This window comes from Pteronotus mesoamericanus, unplaced genomic scaffold (assembly GCF_021234165.1).
Source record: "Pteronotus mesoamericanus isolate MK-2021 breed Mesoamerican mustached bat unplaced genomic scaffold, CSHL_Meso_final scaffold_408, whole genome shotgun sequence".
Lineage (NCBI taxonomy): Eukaryota > Metazoa > Chordata > Mammalia > Chiroptera > Mormoopidae > Pteronotus > Pteronotus mesoamericanus.
This window is the reverse complement of record NW_026555315.1, coordinates 3,056,275-3,070,046: the sequence shown is the minus strand read 5'-3', so window position 1 is coordinate 3,070,046 and position 13,772 is coordinate 3,056,275. Positions and strand designations below refer to the sequence as shown.

Here is a 13,772-nt window from a genome sequence, read left to right as displayed (position 1 = left end):
GGACTTCGGTCCTGCGGAGGCCTGCAGCCCTGGGGGGGCCCCTCGCCCTGAGAGCTTAGGTGTGTCATCCGGGTGGGGGGGGTCAGGGCCGGGGAGGGGGCGCGTCTGGGGTGCACCTGGCGAAGGGGGAGCATGGGGCAGGGCAGCAGGGAGAGAGGGCGCCCATGGGCACGTCAGAGTCTTGGCACCGCCCAGCACCCAGGCAGGGCCCGGGCGGGGGAGGGGCCTGGTGGCTGTGCAGGCGGGCGGACTCCTGGCAGGGGCAGCGCTGGTGCCCAGGTGAGTTTCTTCCTCCCTGCTCCCCAGAGCGCTTCCCCTGGGGCCACGGCCCTTTCCTTTGGGGTGGCCGAGGCTGGCTTGGGAACCGCTCCTTGGCGTTTCTCATGCACAGATGATACCCCCCGCGAACCCGGTTGGTTCCGGGGCTGCAGTGGAGCCCCGTCTTTCCGCCTGCCTCCTCCTCCTCCGCTCCCCTCGCCCTGCCCCTTGGAGCCGGTTCTCCCTCCGAAGGCGGTCGCAGTCCCTCCTACCTCTGCCCTCGCCACTCTGGGAGGCTCCTTGTTCCGAGGCCACAAAGCCCCTTTGATCCTCTGCTCGGCTCCGAGCCATGTGACCCGGTGGGCGGGCGCACTCTCAGGCAGCCGGCGCAGCCCGACTCAGCTGCTGGGGTGAGTCCTCCGCTCCCTTTGTTTCCTCAGCCTGGCCCCGGTGGCAGGGGGCCCTCAGGTGTCTTGGCTGTTGGGCAGCCCGGGATGGCTGGGTGGCAGGCCAGGGGCAGCGCCGCGCCGAGGCCCCCCAGCCTGGACCCCTGGCCGGTGGGACAGCTCCCGTCCCCTGGAGAGGGACGGCAGAAGCTCGGTCTCCACGCGGGGCCCAGATTTTCGGTCTCCGAGTAGAAGAAAAGGGCTTTGTGCCGCCACAGCTATGTCTTTGTAAATGTTTGGCCAGCAGAGCCGAGTGTGGAGGTGCTTCCCCAGCGGGAGTTTCTTGGAGGAGTCAATTTCCCTTTCGCAGGGGGCTTCCCTGACTTCCAGGAGGGCTGCAGGAACCCTGGGGCCAGCCACCGCCGCCGCAGCTGCCGCCTCCGGTGATCGCCACCCATTAGGGGCCGGCGGCTCCCAGGCGAAGCTGCAGATCCGTTTCAGCAGACGCCGGCTGAGCCGGAATCCGACGCCGGCGGCCTGCCTTTCTGTGGGGCAGTCCCTCTTCTGGCAGCGCGTCTAGGAGCCTGGGAGGCGTGGAACCGGCCGTGGTGCCAGGGGCGGGCGGGGTATGGAGTGCGTGCACTTTGCTGGAGGACCTGCTGGGAGCAGGTCAAGGGGTGGAGAGGAGCAAGGCAGCCCCTGGGAGCATTGGCTTTGCAGGAACACGCCGGCCCAGCGGAGATGCTGGGAGGACCCCCGGGTCGCGCGCCACGGCGGCTTGGCACGCCGAGCCCGTACCGAAGCCGGGGCGCCCGGAGGCGGTGCGTCTGTTCCGAAAGTCCGTCCCGGTATCCCCTGGGGTTGGCTCAGCTTGCAGGCTGGCCTCCTCTGAAATCTGCCGGCGTTTTTGTCAGAGGTTTGGGGGAGCCCCTCTGCTCCCCCGAGGGAAGTTTGAAATTCCTTTCCTGGAGAAGAATGTGCCGACCGGCAGTGGGCTTTTGGCCGTGGGGACGGCACCCCGGTTGGAATTCAGTCTGGATCCCGCATGGAAAAATGTGTTAGGGGAGGAGGCAGAAAGGGCTCCCGTCCCTCAGTTCCCCACAATGGCTGCGGTTCTCCCTCTTCATTCATTGCTGCCTGGCTGCGGAACTTCACGGGCCTCCCTGGGGGTTTACATAAATGCCATTTCTCTTTGGCAACTCGGCGCACCTTTTAGGTAATAGGAAGAACTCCTTTGTTTAACCGTTTGGTGGGGGAGTGTCCACGTGAGGCCTCCTTGCCGAGGTGGGATCCTTGCCTCTCCCTCCTCGGGCCTCTCGGGGAAGGACGTGGCTGGGCAGGGGGCCTCCTGTGGCTGGCCTCTTCGGAGCCTGTCGCTGGGGACCTGTGCTGTCCCTGGCCCCTCTCCCGCCCCTCCCGGGCGTCGTTGCTTGCGGCCTCCGCGTTCTGACAGCACCGTGTGTCCGCTGGCTGTGTCTGTATCTCCATCAGCCTCTGCTCCTCGGGTCCTGTGCCGTGGGGCTGACACCCGGAAGTCGCTTCAGCTGGACGCGAGGAGGACCTACTGTGCCCTGGGGCCGTGCGCGCGTTCTGAGGTGGAGGCAGCCGAACCCTGTTCTGATGGGAGGGAGCAGCCACAGGCTGACGGTGGCCTTCGCTGCTGGAGGGTTCATCCCCGAGAGCCAGGCCACGGCCCGGCCACGAGGACGCGGCGGAGTTCACCGAGCGTTCCCCGCAGCAGCCCTGGGCCCACCGGGCACCCCAGCCTCCGGGCCGACGACTCCCCCCGCCCCACCGCCTCCCCGCTTCCCCAGGCCACTGTGCCCTCCCCACTTCCTGTTGTCACACAGGCCTGAGCTGCTCTGTCACATAGAGCCACTGACAGGGGCTGAGCGGCACTGGGCAGAACGGGAAGACCCTGTCCCTAGGAGAGCCCCCCGCCCGCTGGAGCGGCCCAGCTTCCTGCAGTGTCAAAGGTCTCGAGGCTTTTTGAGGAAGCAGGTCACCAGGGCTGAGCTGAGCTTCCGTTTTCCGATTCCCCGCCTCCCTCCGTCCCCCACCGCATTTAAATCTTGGGCTGGCTCCTTCATGCCACCCGAGGGTTCTGGGCTCCCTCCTCCTGTTGGCCACGTGTTGGGGGAGAATGACTTTATTTCAGTGTGTGAGGGAGAGGACACGCGCCTGCTGTCCCTGCTGCGTCCCCCGCTGGGGTCCTCTGCCGTGTGGCCATCGCCTCCCACACCCCTGTTGCTCCCGCCTGTCCCTCTCCTCCCACCCCGGCCTTGGCTGAGGCCGGCCATGCCCGCTGGGCTTCGCGACGATGCAGGGTCGTGTGCCGCCGGGGCTCAGGGTCCCGGGGCTCCCCGCTCCCGACGGCATCAGTCTTGGGAAGGCGCTTCCAGCAAAAATCATAGCCCTTGGCTGGGCGGGACGCGCCATTCCTAGACTCTGCCGCCCAGAGCAAAGCTTTGATTTCTTCGCGGAGCGCCGGCCTGGTTCCTGGGACAGGTAGGGGCCTGTTGTCAGGCGCTCGCTGAAGCCGGGGGGAGCCGCCCCAGGAACGGCGCCGCGGCCGAGCCTGTTCTCCGGGGGACAGCCTGGGCAGCCGGTGGCTGTGCAGGTCCGATGACAGGCCCGCGGGGTGGGGTCTTGTCCCGGCTGGTGGCCCTCCGTCCTGCCCACCTGGGCCAGGAGCTTAGGAGCCTTGTTGGGGGCTGGCACGGCAGTGGGTGGGACTTCGCTCCACCTTGGCTCCTCCCCAGGGGGGCGTGTGGGGTGTGGGTGGGGTTCGTCTCTTTCTTTTCTCTGGGAACCAGACTTGGGCCAGGCTCTGAGGGGCAGCAACGAGGGGGCGCAACCCTCCAGAGTCCAGGGAGTCGCGGGTTCCGATACCGACTTCCTCCCGGGACCCGAGCGGCCACTTGGCCTTGTCTGTGCCCACCAGCCCCCTCTTCAGAGCAGGGTTTCCTGGGGGAGGGGCTGGGCCTTGGTCTGGGGGAGGAGGGGGGTAGCTCTGCACAGAGGCCCTGAGAGATGAAGACAAGCCATCTGCTCCGTCCCCTCTTCCTCGCTGTTTCTGCCTAAATATGACTTTAAGCGCTTTCATTAGGATTCAGTAGCTGGATCATGGCAGGAGTGCCCCCCTATTTGTTGTCACGGTCCTGAAGCTGGGGGCTAGGAAACCCACTGTGATATGTTGGCCCCGGGGCTGCCCTTGGAACCCCAGCTCCGGGCTGGGGCTGCATCACCGACGGTGGCCCGCACGGCTGTCGGAAAGGAGGGGCGCCGGCCTCCGGGGCGCCCGGCTCTGTCCCATCGCACGTGCCTGGTGCGCAGCACCCCTCCCGGGGGCCTGCCCCCCCCCGCCCTGCCGCGACGCCCGGCGCAGGGACGCAGCGGGAGAGCGTCCTCCCTGGCGCCCCCAGCGGAATGTGCACAACGGTCTTCCCGCCTCCCAGGGCTTCCACTCCTCTCCCAGGCCTGGTTCCTGGTGCCTGTCCCCAGCCTCTGACTGAGGACCGCCAGGTGGGGAGGTTTTCGTCCTTCAGTAGACAGTAGGGACTGCGTTTTACTGATCGCTGTCCTGGGCCCTGGACGTCCCGGGTGCTGGATCAGTTTAAGGTGTGAATGAGTCCTCAGTGCCAACCGGCCACAGCTTCGTGTCTTTCTCCAAACCCCGCGTGGCTTCAGCAGGACCAGCGCGAGAGCCTGGTGAGGACAGGCCCTGGTCCCGCTCCCTTGGCACGTGGTCGCCTCGGAGCCCTTGTTAGGACAGGGGCCCAGGAGCCGCGTCTCTTCAGCGGCGTGACCGCGTCCCCCCTGGGCAGGGGACCGGACCAGATGACTCGGCCCCGCCCCCGCGCCCTGGCGCTGGGGCAGCGAGGACCACGGGAGCTCTGTCTTTTGTTCCTTGTCTGCCGGGCCCGGAGGAGAAGCTGCCCATTGCTGGGTGACAGTCGTGGGCCTCGAAGACTAATGACAGGTTGGACAGCGGCCCCATTGTAGCTGGGACACGGGGCGGGGGGAGCGGCCAGGGGCCAGCAGATCAGCTCAGAGGGGGATGGAGGGGTCTCGCCCACCCAGGGGAGCAGGTGACGCGTCCTCCCTCCAGGTTCTCCACCTCTCGGCCTCACTCACCGGTGCGGAGCGGCCGGTCCGTAGACAGCCTGCTCCGCTAACGCGTTGTCATCGTCTGCGGCTCGGCGGTCAGTGTGCCCGGGCTGGAACCCATCCCGCCGCCGCCTCGACCACCATTTACTCTGGGCCTGGTGCCTGGGGTCCCTCTGACCTTACCTCGGGGGATTTCACTGAAACAACCTGTCGCCCGCTGGTGGGTGGCACTGCCCCCTCCTCACACGACGAAGGTGGAAACTGAGGCAGAGAAGCGAATGACGGGGTCAGAAGGTTTCCGTGGCAGGTTGTCATCTTCCCAGCGAGACTTCTGTTCATGGGGAGCAGGGCCAGCGTTACATGGCTTCCCCTCCCCCCGCCCCATTCCGTTGGGTCACGTGTGACTGTTTACAAAGTGGGGAACAGAAAGCTCTTTGGTGTCACCCACGCTGCCTGTGAGGAGCTGACAGGTGGGACCGCGCTGTGATTCTCTCTGAGGGCTGGCCCCTTGCCCCACGGCCACGGTCCCTTCCGCGGACCCTGGGGCTTCTCTTTAAAGCCTGTGGGCTGCTCTTGCTCCATTGGCCAGATGTAAAAACTGCGGCAAAGCAGAGAGGTCCCCACCGAGGCTCCCCGCGGGGCGAGGAAGTGCCCCTGCAGCTTCCTGCCCTGAGCGAGGAAGTAGATACGGTTTATTCGGTGTAAGTAACTCGCAGCGCAGGAGCCCCTTGCTGTGTGTCCCCCACGCAGGTTTGGTGCAAACCCCCCGACACCCGAGTCCCCTCTTAGCACCCGGCAGGCTGAGAGCCACCAGAGACGGAAGTGGGGCAGGGCTGGTGTCCTGGTCGGGGCGGCCGTGACCCCAGGTGGAAGCCCAGACATCTCAGGACGGTGGCGACCCCTCCCGGCTTGGCTCCAGGGGGGCTCCCCAGGAAGGCAGCGCACCTGTGGTTGGGCCTCAGCAAGGGCTTCAGGGCCCGGGGTGCTGAGAAGCAGGTACCAGGGGAGATGGAGGAGGACCGGTCAGGAGGGGAGGGAGCCCTCTGAGTTCAATAGTGGAGGTGGGGCTGGAAGGGAGGCTTGGCCGCCGGGGGACCCTCCCGGGGCGTGGTGGGGGTGGAGGAGACCCCGAGGAGAGGCGCTCTGTCCAGGCCCAGGGCTCTGGCCGCCTGCCCCTCACAGCCGCTGAGTGCCGCCCCCCGCGCTGCCCCCCTCAGCAGGGGCCGGCTTCCTGCTCCCCTGACATGAGGCTTTGATGTGGGGTCCCTCCGCTGTCCTTCCTCACCTGACCCGGTCTTGGCTGCCGCCCCAGCCTCCGCCCGGGCCCCCTGTGGACCCGCGCGGCCGGCCCATCTCCCCGAGGCCCCTGGGACCTCCCTGGCCCGTGCGGCAGCAGCCACCCTGCCTTGCTCGGTGCCCCCTGCGCTCACGCAGCGATGCTTTCTGGCCTCACTCAGCAGTGCCGAGACACCTCCGTGCCGGGGACCCTGGCCCGTCTGCACGGGCCTCATGCCTCCGTCTCTCAGAGCTAATTCTGGGGCCCTGTCCCCCGTGGGACCCGGAGACAGGACCCCCTGACCCCCGCGCCCCGCATGTGCCTCCGTCTCTCCATTCAGCTAAGAGGCAGAAGCTCCTGTCTGCCGCCAGTTCACAGGGCTGTCGGGGCCATTTGTGAGTCGGGGGCAGGAAGTTGGTCTCCTGAGGGCCTGGTTCTGGGGTGCAGGGTGGGTGAAGGCCCCTCCCCAGCTCCCCGGGCAGCTCTCCAAGGACAGGCGGGGAGTGAAGGGTTGTGAGCGCCACAGGCACGTGGGGACGCAGGTGCCTGTGTGACCGTTGCACTGTGTCGACCTCGTGGGGCCGGTGTGACCCTGTGAAACTGGGTCTGAGGGGACTCCGTTTTCGCGAGGCTCTGCTTGCGTGGTGTCCCGCGGCGGCAGGACAGCCGGTGGGCCTCCCACGGTGCTCTCCTCCGGCCTGTGCGGGAGACTGGCCGGCCGGACTCCCGTCGGCCAGGCCTGGGCCTGCGGTGGCGGCGGCAGCACCTGGGCAGGTTCTGGTGCGGGGCAGCGGCGCGGGTGGTCCAGGCTGGAGCGGATGCTGGGGCATCCTGGGCCGCCGGGTGGTCCCTTCCCTCCTTCCCGCCCCAGGCCTGGGGTGAGTTGGGTTCTGCGCTCTGCCGGCTGCGGGTCAGGCTCGGATGCAGCTGCGGCACCGAGGGCCCGTTACAGACTGGTCGGGGGTCCCAAGGAGCCTGGTGGTGTGGGGGCAGGCGGGCAGGCAGGGGCGACCCTGGGCCGCAGAATGCGGGGCGTGAAGGCTGGGGGGCGGGTGTGTGCTGGGCACTGGAGCGGGCAGGAAGACCCGTCCCCTCCCTTGTCCCCTGGGGAATGTTCACAGGTCACCAGCTTTCTTGTTCTTGTTAATAATGGCTTTATTGACATAATTCACACACCATAAAATTCACTCTTTGAAAGCGTACAGTTCACTGTGTTTTAGTGTATTGTCAAAGTTCCGTGACTGTCACCACTAATTCCAGAACGTTCTCATCGCCCCCCCAGAGAGACACCGGGCCCAGTGCGGTCACTCCCTCTCCCGAGCCCCGTGTCTCTGACGGTCCCCGCTCCGGGTGCTTTAGAGAAGTGGAACCGAATGGCAGGTGGCCTTTTGTGTGTGGCTTCTCTCTCAGCGTGACGTTTGCAAGGTTCATCCTCTCATGACGTTCATACTTCGCTCTGTTTTGAGGCTGGACCGTATTCCGTTTGGGCCCCCGGACAGCGTGTTTATCTACCTGTTCACCACCTGGTCGGCGCGGGGCCCAGGTCGCTGAGGATGTGCTTCCCGCTCTCTGGAGGGAGCGCTGGTCATGCGGTCCAGTCTGACCCGCCCGCACCGGTTGGGCCCACTGTTGGCCCGTGGTGCTGGGACCCCAGTGGCCGGGAGTGCCTCAAAGCCCCCCCCACCCCCCAGAGCTCCCCCCAAAGCAGGTCTCGAACCCATGTTCGCACGGATTGCCAGGGGACCTTTCCGTCCCTGTGAGTGCAGGCCCAGCTCCATGGGATCTGATGGAGCGATGCCCAGGTGGGGCAGGGTCCCGCGTGGGCGCGGGTCCACACTGGGGCCTGCAGCGGGGCCCTGGCCCTGACTTGCAGCTTCTCTTGCGTGCACAGGGCTCAGAAGGAGGCAGAAGGGGAAGTGGAGGTTTGCGTACCCTTGGTGGGGGGGGGCGGCGCTGGGGGAGCACGGCCCTCACAGCGTGAGAGAGGAAGTGGGTGGGGGAGTGGGGGGGCTTGGCGTACCCCGCCCCCTCCCCGTAGCAAAGTAAGAGAGAGGACTGGGGTGTGGGAAGCAGCTTCTTTCCTGAGAAGATGTGTGCCCCTCCCCCATCAGCCTTGGCAGGGGTGGGAACGCTGCCGCTTCCTTCCTGGGCGGTGGACGGTGCGGGGGCTGCCTCTGGGACCCAGGGAGGGCGCCAGGAGCGCTGCTGAGCCCTGCTGCTTCTAGTCCATCCCGTGCCTCAGGCACGCAAACGTTACGCTGTAAAACAGTGCCTGTCCATTGTCATTTTAAACCGCCACGCAAATTCTCCAGCGAAGCCCCCATCACTTCTGTGTGCGGGAGTTTGGCCACCCCGCGGTGTCTCCTCCTCGGCCAGCAGCCTGGGATTGCGAGTCCTGGGAAGGCCAGGCCCCCTCCCTCCCCCTCCGGGCAGGGCTGCTGGAGGGGCCTCCGCTGTTCACAGGCAGAAATTACCATATGAATGTGCCTCTTTTCCCGGAGCCGAGGCTGGAGGGACAGGGAAGGGCAGGCTCCCAACCCTCCAGGTTCTGCGCTGACTTCCCGGAGCGGCTGGAAGGCATCGGGCATTTTCAGTCCCACAGTAGGTCTTCCCCCGCCCCCCGGCCGCCCCCCGGGTGCAGAGAGTGCCAGGGTGGGCTGGGGCCCTTCTGTGGTCGGGGAGGGCGTGTGGGTCCCCGCCGGTGTGGGAGATCCCAGGGACTGGCCCGCCTCCTGCGTGGGACTTTGTTTCGCTGCAGCTTGTGGAAGAACACATTGTTACTGCCGTTCTTGTCATTTTGGTATGGTTTCAAAAGTTGCAGCTAATTACCGCAGGAAACGTAGGCTCTCTTTTTATTATCGATTTTTAGATATGCAGAGGAAGGAAAGGAGACAGTGCAGGGGGAAGGGAAAGAGAAACATTGATTTGTTGTTCCACTTACTGATGCTTTCATGGGTCGTTTCTTGTCTGTGCCTTGACCGGGGATCGAACCTCCAACCTTGGCTATTGGAACAACACTCTAAGCAGCTGAGCAACCCAGCCAGGGCAGGAAGTGGAGACTTTTAGGTAAAACAAATTTGAGCACTTCATCACCTGTAATGTGAGGTGCACCAGCAAGCCCCTCGGATGGCCCAGCCGGTCCCTCGTGTCTTTTGGTCTTAGCTGAGCTCCTGGGGGCCAGGAGGAGGTCTTGTACATTTGGGGGCTCGGTTGTGTCTCAGCTAACAAATTCTCCTGGCTGGTTACCCGAATCACTGTAAGTTCAGGCTTGGGATAGGTCATGTGGACTGGACAGGTAACTAATTTGCTGGACAGCAAATTACTAGACACCGGGAAAAGCCACCCTTGGAGTGTGAACTCGGACTCACCGGTACCAGCTGCCCTCGGCAGTGTCTTCCGAGACCGCAGGCTCCTCCGCGTGGAGGGGCGGTCTGACGGGAGCCTCCTGTCCTGTCTCCTGCACCTCTGCTGTGCTCCCGGGAGAGCCCCCAGGGCCCCGAGCCCCCCGCCTGGGGTGGGGGTGGAGGGTAGCATTAGGGCCCTGTCACCAGCAGGCTGGTCTCCGCCCACCTCCGCTCCCCAGTGGCTGCCCCCTGCCCCCTGCCCCATTTCCGCAGCAGAATTTCCTGAATGGCCAGGAGCTGTCCCAGGAAGTGCATCCGTCCCTCCTCCTCCTCCCTGCTGTGTGGCTCCTGAAGGGCTTTGGAAACCGGAAATGGTTACCATCTCATTCACAGGCTGCCGCATGCGGACCAACGGGGAAGGCCATGGGAAAGGATGCAGCCGGCACTGGGGGGACCTTGTCCCTGGGGGGTCACTGGGGGGACCTCGGGAGAGCAGGGCGTCGCCTGGGCTCCGGGGGGGGGGGGGGGGCGCAGTGAGTGCGCCTTCCATTCATTCTCTCTCTCCACCGGCAGCCTCTCACCCGGCGCTTTGATGTGGCAGGACTTGCCAGCAGCAGTGAATAAGGCCCCCCTGGGTGGAGGAGGCGGGCCTTGGGCCCGGGATGGACGCGCAGTTACCAGTGGTAATCAGGGCTCTCTGGGGTGAGAAGAGAGGGGCCCATGCTGATCAGCGCCCTGGGGAGACAGCGGGGGCTTCTGGGAGCAGCGGGGAGAGGACCGTCCGCCCAGAGAACCTCCGTGAGGAGCCCTGCTTGGGGAGCTCTAGGATCCAGGGGTCGGAACACGCGTGGAACTGGAGCGCGGGCATGGGCTTGTGTTCCACTAATGCGCTCTGCACGGCTGGGCGGGCGCTAGGCCAAGTCCCAATGTCTTGTCCGGCCCTTGGCACTCGTGGCGGGCAAGCCTGGTTATCGTCCCATTTCACATGGAAGAAAGTTGAGGGACAGAGAGGTGAAGTTACTGGCTCAGGGTCACACAGTGGTTGGAAGGGAGCTGGGTTCTGTGTTCTCCCAGGCGCAGTGGGAACCCCTCAGCGCTTCGAGCAGGGGATGGGGGGATTGCTTCACGTTTTGTACAGTCCATCTGGTGCTTCGAGTAGCGTGGATGTGGGGGGGGCATTCCTGGTGATGGCTTGGCTTGTGTGGCCGGGGAGAGGGGAGGTGGGAGGCGGGAGGCGGGGCGACCGCCCGTGGCTGTGCAGGGCTAGAGTGGCTAGTGCTTTGGGGTGTGTGATTGGGTTTGGGGTAATGGGAAGGGAGGGAGCGAGGCCGGGCCCTGGGTGCCCGGCTGGCCGAGCTGGACATGGGTGTGGGGTGGGAGCTCAGCTGGGGGCACGTTCGGTTTGAGGCATCCAGGCTTCCTGGGGCAGGGCCCCGGGTCCCGGGACTGGCACCGTGCGACGTCGCCGCCGAGCCGTGGTGGCCTCGCGCTCCGTTGGCGCCGGTGTGCGAGTCTGGACGGAGGTTGGCCCTGCCCGCCTGGGGACGGGTGAAGTTCCAGGGGACAGGGGCCGGGGCAGAGGCCGCCCAGAAGCCATGAGAAGACAGCGTCCGGGGAAGGGCCGGCCGCGGGGGGCAGGGGCTCACACTCTGAGACTCGGCGTGAGGGGCGACCTCTTTGTGCTGTGCCCTTCACACCCCGTGCGGCACCCCTCCCGGCGCAGGGCTGTGTCCACGGCCAACGGAGCGTCTGTCGCAAGGGTGCCCGGGCAGCTGTCGGGGGAGAGCCTGGCACAGCGGGTGCCTCTGTGTTCCTGGGGCTCCTTGCAAAGTCGGTCTGTTGCCAGTCCCACTTTGGAGGGGCCTGAGGTCGTGGGTCTCAGACCGGCCGAGGCCTCTGGCTGGGCTGTGGGCGTCACAGGGCCTTTCTCTGGTTGACACTCAGCCACGTGGCCCCTGAGAGGGGCCGTGGGCGCAGTCCAGGCGCTGCCTGCAGAGTCCGCACTGTGGAAGAGGCTGTGCCAGTCCCCAGGCCAAGGCCATGGACTGCAGACCCCCTGTCCCCTGAGCAAGAAGGGCCCGGAGATGGGGCAAGGAACCGGCCCTCGGTGCTCCACTCCCGCCAGCCCAGACCTGGAGCTGCAGAGGGTGGGCCAAATGGGGTGCAAAATGGTGGCGCTGACCCCTCCCCACCTACCCCCTCAAACGACGTCTCTCTGGAGCCCCTCTGACAGGGCGTGCCCTCTGCTTGCTCCTGGCTCCTCCCTGCCCTGCTTTCTCCCCCACTCTGCCTCTGTGAAGTGACCGGGGCCTGGGGAAGCCTTACGCAGCACCCAGCGGCGCTGGTCTGCACAAGAGAAGGCAGTCGCTGCCTGTCTTTGGGGTAAAGCTCTTTTCCGCTCAGCCCCTGGAAGGGGGTGCCCTGGTGTACCCCAGAGGCCCCATCTCCCTTTTGTCGCTTCAGATGATCCCATTGGGGGTGGGGTAGAGCCCCCAGGGCTCCAGCTCTGCTGCGCGCGCATCCGCTGACTGCCGTGCTGATAGGAGAGGGACTGGGGGCCCAGAGGTGCTCCCCCTTTCCTTGGGGGGCATCCCCGATAAGAGGAAATTCCACCCTGTGACAAATGGCCAGTTTCCACCCATCCGCGGGGGAGGCTCTTTTCTTTCTCTTTTTAACTTTTCAAACGTTTGCCAAGAACTAACGGAATCTCTGTGGTTGGCTGGCCACTCAGACTCTGTGGGCCGCCGCGCTGGGCCGGGCCCGGGCCCTGGGTTTGCTTTGGTGAGGGGCCCGTCACGCCGGAAGGTCCCTGCAGTGGGAGAAGCCTCTGGCCACCTTCTCTGGTTCTGCAAGGGGAATGGGCTGTGGAAAACTAAACAGAAAACCCCTACACAGGGCTCACCCCGGCCTCCTCCACGCAGAAATTCCCCGCGCGGCTTTTTCGGAAGTGAGTAAGGGCGCTGGCAGGTTGGAGCCTGCTCTGCCCAGAGATTGATGTCTCAATAGGCCCTGAGTCGGCGAGGTCCTCGGCTGCAAATGAAGGAACTGAAAGCACAGGAGCGGGCCTCTTCCAGAAGGGGGGCGGGGCGGGGGAGGGTTGGCGCGGGGCCAAACCCGACTTTCCCGGCGGGGCCCATTGAAACCGCGCTGGCAGAAACGAAGACCTTCTTGAGATTCCTCCGGAACAATGGAGAGCAGGCTCGCTTTCAATAAAGACTGTGCTGAGAGGGCGGCTGGGCAGAGTGGGGCCTCCGACATCGGGGCGCCTCGGCCCCTCAACGCATCGAGGCAGCGGGTGGGGACGGGCGCTGGCCCTGCCGAGTCCCCTCCCAGCCCCTGCAAAGGGCACGGAATCGTGGGAGATTCCGATGCGTGTGCGCTTCCTCCCGAACAGAGACTGTGAGACTGCAGTTGCGTTTTGGGTCTCCCTTTGGACACAGGCCAGAGCTCCGAGGGAGAGCCGGGCGCAGCCGCGGAGCCTGCAGACCCCGCTGCTCTGTGCAGAGGCCCGAGGTTTTGTGCTGGGTTCCTGAGCTGCTCGGGTTTCTGGCCTCCCTGTTCCCAGCCTGGCTCGGAGGAGATGCTGCCCGCCCCAGACAACGTGTGAAGTGTGATTCGATTTGGAGTCACTTATCGAATTAGATGAGCCCTGGGCGCCTTTAAAATTCAGTCCTTGATCCCACCAGCACAGTTTGCAGAATTTGGCCGTTTACGTTCAGTGTTTGCATCTTTAGAAGGAACAGGAAGTTCTCCAGTGACATTTATGGGGAGTTTGTGGTGACTGGGTGGGTTCACAGGGACACAAGGGAAAGGTCCCCCGTTCAAAGCCCTTCTGCCGCGTCTGGGCCCCCGCCCCCCGCAGCCCATAGGGCACAACCCCTGTGCTCGGGGACGGGGCCCAGCTGTTCACAGCCTCACGCTTTTCCTCTCTTCCCCTTGGCTTCTCCGACGAATTGTCCGCCTTTGATCATGTTAAACTTTTCCTCTCCCTCTTCTGGCTCCAGAGCCCTGTGTGTCCTTGTGCGTGTCAACAAAAGTGCACCGCACTTTTGAAGAGAGACCGCAGATGAATTCTAAATTAGATCAAGTTATTTTTCTCAGTTGAGATCTGTAGGCCTAGGGGTCCTTTGATGAATCCCCCAAATTGTTCACATTTATTCGGGGTATCTCTCTTCGCGTGTGTGTTTTTTAGGGAGGGAGTCCCTACCCTTTGGCAGCTTCTAAAAGAGGTTTGCGATACGCAGACCAAAGTCCTGGACTGTCTTGTGAGATTGGGTTTCTTACGTGAAAGGAACTACTATCAATCTGCCTGGCAGTTTTGGGTAATAAATATTTGAATAAATGAAGCTCACGTTCCCGTGAGCTGTCACTGTTGTCGTTGACTCATCTCAAGCCTGA

At 64.7% G+C, this 13,772-nt stretch overlaps 1 protein-coding gene across 2 annotated transcripts in view; it reads left to right on the top strand.

Annotated features, from left to right (window-relative positions):
• The window catches only part of SEPTIN9 (septin 9), an 81,178-nt gene that overhangs the window by 54,491 nt on the left and 12,915 nt on the right, over positions 1-13,772 (top strand). The gene's annotated exons all lie outside the window — the stretch shown is intronic.